This window comes from Myotis davidii, unplaced genomic scaffold (genome assembly GCF_000327345.1).
Source record: "Myotis davidii unplaced genomic scaffold, ASM32734v1 scaffold1431, whole genome shotgun sequence".
NCBI classification, from domain to species: Eukaryota; Metazoa; Chordata; class Mammalia; order Chiroptera; family Vespertilionidae; genus Myotis; species Myotis davidii.
This window is the reverse complement of record NW_006282737.1, coordinates 59,322-70,043: the sequence shown is the minus strand read 5'-3', so window position 1 is coordinate 70,043 and position 10,722 is coordinate 59,322. Positions and strand designations below refer to the sequence as shown.

General features: G+C 39.3%; 1 protein-coding gene across 1 annotated transcript in view; it reads right to left on the bottom strand.

Moving 5' to 3' along the window:
* The window catches only part of CYSLTR1 (cysteinyl leukotriene receptor 1), a 46,839-nt gene extending 38,767 nt beyond the window's left edge, over nt 1-8,072 (bottom strand). The window contains exon 1 of the mRNA XM_006753172.2: nt 7,574-8,072. The gene's annotated coding sequence lies outside the window, so the exon portion shown is untranslated. The remainder of the gene's footprint in view (nt 1-7,573) is intronic.
* Between the last annotated feature and the right edge of the window lie 2,650 nt (nt 8,073-10,722).

Genomic DNA, 10,722 nt, shown 5'->3' with positions numbered 1-10,722 from the left:
AACCGATGGGTTCCCCTCCACTTGGCCGTCCCACCGCAGTGCGGGGAGGCCATACTGTCAGTGTGGGTGCCACCGCCAAAGGGGGCGGTGCCCAGGCAGCTCTCAGGGATGCCGAACGGGAAGAGGAAGCGGGGGCAGGCAGACGCGGTGGTTGTCACCTGAGTCACTTAAGCGAGCTGTCTGTACCCACTTGGCGACCGCCGGTGGCTTTTCTCCGAGCCTGGAAAAGGGGGAGCAAAAGGCTTGCTGCGTTTGGAGGAGGAATGAGGCCCACCCCTGTCCTCAGGGAGCTTTGGGCAGGCTGCCCCATGGAGGCTCCTGGCACAAGGCCACACCTCGCTGGTTTTTTTCTCTTTTTTTTGTTGTTGATTTGTAAAAGAAATATATATTTTTTATTACAGAGAGGAAGGGAAGGGGACAGAGAGTTAGAAACATGGATGAGAGAGAAACATCCATCAGCTGCCTCCTGCACAACCCCCACTGGGGATGTGCCCGCAACCAAGGCACATGCCCCTGACTGGAATTGAACCTGGGACCTTTCAGTCCACAGGCCAACACTCTATCCACTGAGCCAAACCGGTTACAGCTTTATTAATTTTTTGATACACAGGTATTTGTTGGATGGATACATGAATGGAGAATCACCAAAGAAGAGTATTTTGCAAACAAAGCACTATAAAAATGCAAATTGTTATGTTTCTCTTTCCTGCTAATACTGGGCTGAGCTCAGGTTCCACTTCCAGACACTAACTTTGATCACCCCATTCTACATTTGTATCTCTATTTTTGAACTTGTATTGTGTTTATGGTTTGTACCAATAATATGGCATTCAGCATTCTAATACCTTGTATTATATCTTTTTAAAATATATTTTATTGATTTTTTTACAGAGAGGAAGGGAGAGGGATAGAGAGAAACATCAATGAGAGAGAAACATCTATCAGCTGCCTCCTGCACACCCGCTACTGGGTATGTGCCCACAACCAAGGTACATGCCCTTGGCCGGAATCAAACCTGGGACCTTTCAGTCTGCAGGCTGACACTTTATCCACTGAGCCAAAGTGGTCAGGGCTTTTTTAAAGAAAATATTTTATTGATGTTTTTTACAGAGAGGAAGGGAGAGGGATAGAGAGTTAGAAACATTGATGAGAGAGAAACATCGATCAGCTGCCTCCTGCACACCCCCCACTGGGGATGTGCCCACAACCAAGGTACATGCCCTTGACCGGAATCAAACCTGGGACCCTTGAGTCCACAGACCAACACTCTATCCACTGAGCCAAACAAGTTAGGGCTTGTATTATATCTTTTAAAGCGTAGGAATCTTGTCTCCCTAAGTAGATTGTGAACTACCCTAGGACAAAAAGAAAAAGTCCAGCCTTTTTTTCCCTTTAACTCTGTGAATCCAAAGCCGAGCTTATTACAATGTTTCACACATAGAAAAATGTGCAATAAATGTTAATTGAGTGATTGGTTATTGATTGACTGCAGCAAAGCTATACATCTTCCATGGGATTTTAATCTATAAACAACCAGGCTTGTACTAATGATCTCAGTGGCTTTCCTCCATGTAATAAAAGATTGAGGAAAAAAGAGTAGAAAGACCCTCCTGACATCACTGTAGCCTTATTACCACAATAAGTAGCTTTTTCACTTGGCTTTTTCAAGGATATTCTTAGCAGCATCTTCATTGGTACTAGAAACTACAGGGGAGTTGATAGTGTACTGCTGACAGTTCAAAATGTTTCCTCTCTAGTAGTTTATTCATTCTTAAGGGGAGAACATCACACTCATCAAATTGGGCCACTCTGTTGTCAGTTGGATTCCAAACACAGGACAATGCGAAGTCCAAAAAGGACTTGGACTATGGCATTCAGAGCTAATAACACAGTGTGCCCAATGTATAGTACTGTGACAAATATTTATTCTGTATCATCAGAATTAAGTGATGCATAAGAAGAAACTTGAAGGGAAATGCAAATCACAAAATAGCAATAGATATCTTGAGGAGTGTATGAGTGTGGGTGGGAATGCACAGAAAAGGTCTATCCTTAGTCCGAGTGATATAAATATATTACAGACATATAGCTTATATACATCTGCAATTGTGGTAAAGCACTAACTAGAGGGCCTACCTTCTTCCAGGGATACCTGAATAAGTCTCTAGTTAATTACCAGAAACTTGGAATCCTTGTAAGTTCTGAGGCCATTGCTCATAGCTGACTCTGAGGCCTGCCCCTAACTTCTTGGTATTTAGATGCCTGGATCTTGGAAGAAAAATAATTATTCTCTACGAGATTGCTTTTATTGAAGGCCTTTGTCTTAAACAAGAATTAAAATTTAGTTTAAACATAAAGGGCAACAAATTTTGAATAAAAAAAAAGCTTTTGATATCTTCTGAGGCCTGAACTTTATAGGCATTTCGGAATAAGTACCTCAGATGTGTCAGAGATGTTTGAGTGCTGTTTCTGTTAACTTTATTCATGTATCATGTTGAATCCATGACAGTAGAAAGACAACACTATGTAAAAACAGAAGCTGTTATTATGAAATAGATGAGGAATCCTAACAAGTTGTATATGTTAGACATCTCAAAATGTGATTCCAAACTGGATTTTTTTCCTTTTTAGGGAAAAGTGGTTGATAGAAAATTAAAGAAAGCCCGACTATGCCAAGGTTAGATCTCAGCTCCTTTTTCCTTTTCCATCAGCCACATTTCAGTAGGCGCTCAAATGTCTGGGATATATTGACTCAATAAACAAGCTAAATAAATAAGATAATTACATTTTATTCATCAAAAGGAAAACCAACTCTGTTTAAGTGCTCAAGGGTCTATGTTTATTTTTCTGCTTTGTCTCTTTCCCCCTATTTTATAGCAGGGCCCCTCCTTAACTTCTTCTAAATATTTATTGATTTTTCTTTCTCTTTTCTGTCTTATGAGTTTCCCTGTAAATGCGGAAGCAAAACTGGTGGGGCACAAATAATGGAGAGGTCATAATAGCATGAGATGAAATGAGGAAGCAGGGTGAAGAGTTTAGTGGTGCATGACTTATGTTTAAACAGTGGTCTTCTCTACCTACCTATAAAGAGTTCTCAATTGAAGGCAAAAATAATTGTCAGTTGATGGTGTTTTAGCACCAGTATTGTAACATGAATTACAGGACTTAAGATGTCTGGATTTATAATCTGGTTAAATGACTTCCTTTGTTGTCTTTTCTGTAAGAATAATGATGTACCACTATCTGCTATGAGTCTATCAACAATCAACAATCAATACAAATCAACAAATTGGTATTCTGATTCATGAATCACTTTTGTAGGGTTGGTTAGCATGAATCTGTCTCCTGGACGTTTGCTCATCCTGTTGAACTGGAAAATGTTTCTCACTGGCTTTCAAATTATACCTTGTAGACATCTATGTAGCCAGAAACCCAAATAACATTGGTTTGAGGGATAAAAATGACTTTAGGTCTTTGTATTTTATGGAGAGACACATGCACTTTACTTACCTATATATTCTGGGAATCTGATTTGTATTATAAACAAATTGGTGGTTGGACAAGTGGCTTTAGGACAGAGCAGTGAAATATTGTGTTACATTCAGAACCTGATGTAAAAATTGTTTTGAACCTTACGATGTAATCCTGAGAACAATGGACATAATGGAAATAATAGCTAATGAATAAATATGGATAGTGTTTTCACAGAAATACTTCTTAAATACTACTCAAATATTTTATTCCTCTCTCTCTAAAATCAATAAAACATTAAAAATAAATAAATAATAGGTAAATAAAATTCAGGTATTGTAAAGTTAGTGGTTACTAGAGGGCTGGCTCCTACTGACATGTCCAAGGAGTTGGATGGCATTGCTGATATTTAGAGTGAGGCTCCTGGTCTAGAGCTATAGTGTTGTAAGCAGAAAGTAACTTGCCCTACTCCCTCCATATGCTATCAAATTTGTTGTGTATTTTATTAACTTGGAATGGACTTTAAACAAAACCCTTTTGTAAGGTGGTTTATATTTTCAAGTTGCTTTCATATTTGTATTTATTATTTTAATCATCTAAAATATTCCTATAAGCTCATTACTACATTTGGTAAATGAGGAAACCAAGAAAAACTGATGCTTAGTAATTTGCTAAAGACCACATAGCTGATTACAAAACAAAAGTAGAATGAACTCCCAGGTATCCAGGCTGTTTCCTTTCCACTGAAACCTGAGCAGCAAGGTAGTTTAGAGCAGCCACTGTTAAGTTGCAGAGATTATGATAGAGTTCAAACTAGAAGATTGCTTGAAGCAAATATTCTCCATGTTTGCTTATGTTAGAGTAACAATATTTATTGAGTGTTCATGGTGTTGGTAAAGCATGATGCTAGTTATTGTTGGGAAGGGAAAATTTAAAAGAATAAATAACTTGATACCTTCTCTCAAGATGCTTGGTATCTTTTGAGAAGAATTGTATTTCTGTACCAGAATAGTGAGAAACTAGGAAAATTCCTAAGTAAGTAGATGGAATAGGAAACGGAGACAAGGAAATTAAACAAGCTAAACAATTTGGACAGCTGCAGTTGGCTTGTAAATAACAAGTCATTATCTTCCCGAAACCAAGGACACTGAAGGCAAATGGTTAAAGCCTCCTCAATTAGAGAATACAGGAAAGGAGGGGCTAAGGGGAAAGGAAAAAGGGCAGTTTTATTTTACTTCCTAAAGAGAAAAGCCAGCAGTCTCAGGGCTTGGCAAGATAAAGTTGCCAAGTGATTCTCATGAATTCTGGGAAGGCCACAGCAAAGTAAAATGGCACCTTGAGAATTAATCTGTACCAAAATATCCGGCAAAGGAATTTTAAAACCTATAAACAAAAAGGAATAAAATATTAAACCTCTACCAGGTGGGGACTTCCCAAATTAGTTGGGAAGTCAATCTGCACCTTATAGGGCAGGTATATTTTGATAAATTTGCTTGCTTTGCTTCTTTAATAAATTTGCTTTGTTATAAAGAAATCATTTGCTATCACTTGTTTGAAGTCTTTAATGCAAGACTGACAAGAACCAAGGAGGGGACAGCCCTCCCCCTCCAACTCACAGGGGCTGTCAGATAACACCTTTTCTGGTGTTTTGGGGTGCCTATAACATTTCTGTGGTTCTTATTTCTGAAGACTCTCTTCTTCCTCTGGCCTGAAAATGTAGAAACTGCACAAATTTCAGTCTTTGGTCATCTCTTAGATTTACTTTCTCTAAGTTGAGCCATTTGTATGGCATTGGCTATCAATCATACTCCCCAGATTTAACTTTGGCCTGTACCTCTTACCCATTACTTACATTCAGGGCCATTATTTCCAACCATCCATAAGACATTGTTTCTTGGAATTTTTACCATCTCCTCAAACTCAGTAGGTCAAAACAGAACTAAGCATGTTCTACACTCCCCATTTATATCCCCAAATTACCTAATTCTAGGAATAGCAGTAGCATCACAGATATCACAGGTTCAAAATTTCAGAGATATTGCTGACTTATTTCTTTCTTATGCTGCCTTATCTAATCATTCACCTACTTCCATCTATTATTCCTTTTAAATGTTTCTTGAGTTTTTATAAAGTCAATTTCCACTGCAATCAACCTAGCCTAGAGCTTCATTAAATTTTACTCCCATCTCCATTTTTCTCAAGGTGTAGTCAGAACTATGAAACTCTGTCAGATTCATATTCTCAAAATGGTTTTCATCACTTATTCAAAGTTTGCTAATAAGATTTCCCATTAAAAAGTGCCTGGAATTCAATGTCTAATAATCTTGTCTTAAATTTCTATCCAAATTCATTTCCTGTTATTCTTCAACTCAATCCCTTTACGTAACAGATCAGGCTCCTTGGTGTACCCTGCAGGTACAACAGTAAGTTCCTCAAAGGCAGGAACTACCACTTACCTTGCTCCGTGCCACAAACTGTATTGAGCTTAACCAATACTTATTTACTGGATTGCAATGTATTTGAGATATTGTCATAAGAACATAAGAAATAGCAAAATGGGTCAAAGTAGTAGTCCACGCAGAGCTATATTTTTTGGGAGATTATGATAGCTTTCTTCCATGACATTAAATGCACAAGGTTGGATATGTACCTTAAGGAAATCATTGCCATTTCCTTAATCCAGGGATGGGGGATCTTTTTTTCTGCCAAGGGCCATTTGGATGTTTATATCATCATTCACAGGCCATACAAAATTATCAACTTAAAAATTAGCTGGCTATACTTGATTAAACATTTAATTAACTCACCCCTAATACCTTGGCAGGGTCAGACTAAATGATTTTGCAGGCCTTAAAAGGACCGCAGGCCAGACGTTCCCTACCCCTGCTTAATTCCTTATTATCACCAATGATGCAGCAAAGGCAGATTTATAATTTCCTGCACTGTGGAAGAAAATCTTGATTTTATTCCAGATAACTAGTTTCTAAACACATCAAAAGTTTGATTAAAGGTAGGAGGAAAAAGATACTAGAAAATGAAATTGATAGTTCTACATTAGGAAGACACAGAAACGCTGGATTGACTGGACTTAACCAGCAAACTTTCTTTAGCCTACCATTCTTTTGGGACTCATTGGCTCCCAGGTTGGTTTATTTTATTTGCAGGAATTAATGGGCATACAGTACAGTCTCAAGTCCAGGTTTAGTTATATTTTGTTTTTGAACAATCACCTGATAAATATATGGTGTCATGGCCTCTCTCTGGATTTCAAAGCAATCAGATCACTGGAAGGCAGAAAAACTGAATTAAAAATTCTAGGACTTTTCTTTTTTTAGCTACTGATGGAACCCACAGACCATTTCTTTACCCCTGAAAACAGCTTCTTTACTGCTAAGTAGAAGAATGTGCCTAGCCAACGATTTTAATTAAAATGTATGAAGTGTTGGCTCTGTAAACCTGGTTTATGTCAGATATGTCTAAGATACTAAATAGACCATGCAATTTCCTTATAGTTCTGAGAGCTTTCTATTTTCAGTCTCTAGTCATAACTTGCCAATTTCTAGTTATGTGGTATGTTACAGATTATTTCTTAGCCTCTCTGAGTCTATTTCCTTATTTTCAAAACAGGGATAGTAACACTTACCCCATCTAAATTGCAGAATATTGAGAGGTTCAAGTGGGATAATTAATGTTAAACTATCAGATAATTCTTCACTGGTTTACCTTCAGCAGTCATTATAAATTTTCTTTCAATAGTGAAGGAAACTGCCACTACAGATTAGAGAAAATCCATTAAGGCCTTAAAATAGGACTTTAAAATATGCCCCACATTTCCAACTGAATTGCACAGGTGCTGGAGGCTGGGGGAATGTATTCACTGTATTTTGCTGCATTGAGCCCCTACCTAGCAGAAGCACTGAGCAGACTGATTGGATTATCAAATCCCTGACCAATAAAAAAGGCAGAAAGAATTCAATTCATACTGGCAGCCTAATTTAAGGCAGGTAGGGTAGATCCCCAAACTCCCAGAAATTTGTTGAAATCAACAGAAATTTACTACATACAGTTCTAGTCCTAGCAATAAAACATTGAATATCCTTACCTGCTACGTTCAAGGTTGACACTTCAGGGTCCTTTTGAACTCACTCTCAGAAGCAAACTCCAAGTCTTCAGTAAATGCAATCTACCTGTTTCTTGGAAAGCTAAGCCGTCATTGGCGATCTCCACAGTGAATCTAAATAATCTAGACAAGCGCAGTTCATTCACAGGACTCCTGCTCTTTAGGCAAGTTTCTTTGAAAAGATGGGTTGCTGTTGTTTTTAAGAGCAGAGAGGGTAGAGCACATGTCAGCCAATGTATACAGATTCTTCTTCCTCTTTCAGATTAGTTTTCAAACTGTTTTAAGTACGCCTAAGTTTTACTTCTCTGGTGCCAAATGGGGGAGGGGCAAGAAGGGGGAGGGAAGAAGAACAGAAACTGGAGACTTGCAGGTTATTTTGTGGGTAAATGAGCTTTTATCCCTAGCTCCAGCAACAGAATCTTTAGGAAATCACACAGCTGCTCTGAGATGGGAAGCAGGAAGGAATATATTCTGTCCAGCTTAGTTCTCTCTGACTTTTATGACTTGGGGGTGGTTAGACTATTTGTAGGCGGAGAAAGATAATCCTACCAGTATATAGTAATTTGTCATTATGTGAAACTTGATCTTAAGCAAGATAAATTAATTCTCTCTCTTTCTCTCCCTCCCTCCTTTTTGACACTCATGGCTCTGTCCACATTCTAAAAAGGCTTTTCTTTTCTGGTGCCTTATGTCCTGGAAAATAACTGCCTTAGTTTGAGCTTGGTTTTCTGAAATCCCCATGACAATACATTGCCTCCACTGAATTAAAAGTGGTTTGTTTTCTGTCACACTGAGAATAGTCTGGAATGTTTGGGCTTGCTTTCAGTGGTTCTGTGTTAGGATTTTGGAAGCTAGGATAATGCTCTTGACCTTTGGCTAGGCTCTGGAGTGTTGTTAGAGCTATGAGATGCTCTGTATGGCTTCTGGAAGATAGGGATATGACAATATGCTACATGCTGATTTGAGTTTGGTGTAGCATCTTGATGTTGTGAACCAAATGAAAAGACCCTGATGTGAGTTGTTTACATCAATTATATTGAGTTATATTATACTAGAGGCCCGGTGCATGACATTTGTGCATTGTGTGTGTGTGGGGGGAGTCCCTCAGCCCAGCCTGAGCCCTTTCGCAGTCCAGGACCCCTCAGGGGATGTCCGCCTGCTGGCATAAGCTCTCTCCCCACACTGCCATGAGCCCTGCTTCTGGCTGAGCAGCGCTCCCCCTGTGGGAGTGCACTGACCTCCAAGGGGCAGCTCCTGCATTGAGTGTCTGCCCCTGTGGTCAGTGCACATCATAGCGACTGGTAGTTCCACTGTTCGGTTGATTTGCATATTAGGGTTTTATTATATAGGATAAGATGGTCTATATGGGGATAGGCATATTTATGCTAATTTTAACACTTCAAAAACGTGTCTGGATAATTAATAACTAACTTGATTGTACTCAGTAAAACATGAGCCCAGTAACAGCCCTTTGGCCTGTTACATGCTGCAGGGACAAAGCCATTTATCTAGTGTCTGCATCTGTAGATACCAGCATTATCTCACACCCAACCTGACACCAGGGCTCTAAGATTTCTGAAATATTCATCTTTGTCATAGAGTTCTAGGTTGTGGTAGTGGTTGGAGGAAAAGGCCAACAAACCAAAACAAAGGGGTAGATAATATTTGGATCCAAGACCAGACACTTTAATCATCTCTGGGGAGTTTTAATAACTAAAGGGACATTATAATTAAAATTTCTTCAACTAAATATATGTCCCTAGAGATCTAGAGGAAAGTTCATAAGGGAGAGAGAGGTTAGCTATCACTTCCTCTGCAGTCTGGACTGTTATAGTTATCTTAAGCTATGGTAGAATGGTAGTTCATACTCAGGTGAGGAAAGAAAGAAAAAGGAACTACGTCTTTCACCTTCAACATGGCACCACAGCAGCCATGGAAGAGAGGGGATACCCTGTGTTACTTCTCTGTCCTTCCCTACTCATTTTCTTTCTTAGCTGCTTCTCTGCTTTCTGAGTGATAGGAAGGGCAGTACTCACCAATCCTCAATTAGATGTTTGCCTTGTACAGCTGCATCAATTTATACCATGTTTATTATAATTGACAGAATACTTTAAAAAATCATCTTTCTTTACCTCTACATCCTTTCTTTTACTTTCTGTACATCTTCATTGCATACTCTTATCCTCATATTTTCTGTCATTTAAGGAAATGGTGAAATGCCCAGACTGATAACTCTCTGCTGCTATCTCTACACTTTTCCTTCTTGTCTCAGACTCTGTCAGTTATTACTTTAATAATGAGGTTGAGAGTACCAGATAGGGAAGGGTGAGGGAGCGGAAGAATAAATAATATTTTTATTTATTTTTAAAGTATAATTTTACTGATTTCAGGGAGAGGAATGGAGAGGGAGAGAAGGACAGAAACATCAATGATGAGAGTGAATCATTGATCGGCTGCCTACTGCACACCCCCTACTAGGGATCAAGCCCACAATCACCTGGCTCATAGGTCAATGCTCAACTACTGAGCAAAACTGTCCAGGCAATAACATGTAATTTTGTAAGGACTCTGTCTTAGTGAAGGACAATTTGGATAGAAGGTTAAAGGATTTCCATTCACACAACTTTCACAACATTAATAATTAGCTTACATAAACTAATAGAGCTGAAAAGGTGCCTTTAAAAATCATTTCCTTTAGAGAGGAGGAAACCAAGATGGCGGCATAGGTAAACACCAGAAATCGCTGCCTTGCACAACCACTTCAAAAATACAACTAAAAGACAAAACAGACATCATCCAGAACCACAGGAAGGCTGGCTGAGTGGAAATTCTACAACTAGAAGGAAAGAGAAAAGCACATTGAGACTCAGAGGAGGTGCGGAAGTAAAGTGCAGAGGTACGGAGGAGCATGCAGAAAGGGCTGGCAACTGAGGACACAGTTGTCTTTTTCAATCGGGAGGGAGTCACAAGCTCCCAACTGAACTGAACTTCAGTTCCACGAGTCTCTGGGGACACAGACTCATATGGGGAGAAACTGGACTGTCTGGCATCGGGCGGAACTCGAGGGCGGCTTTCTCTCAGAGGTGCTTGCAGTGATTACTGGGACACTGAGATGCGTGGCCTCTTAGGGT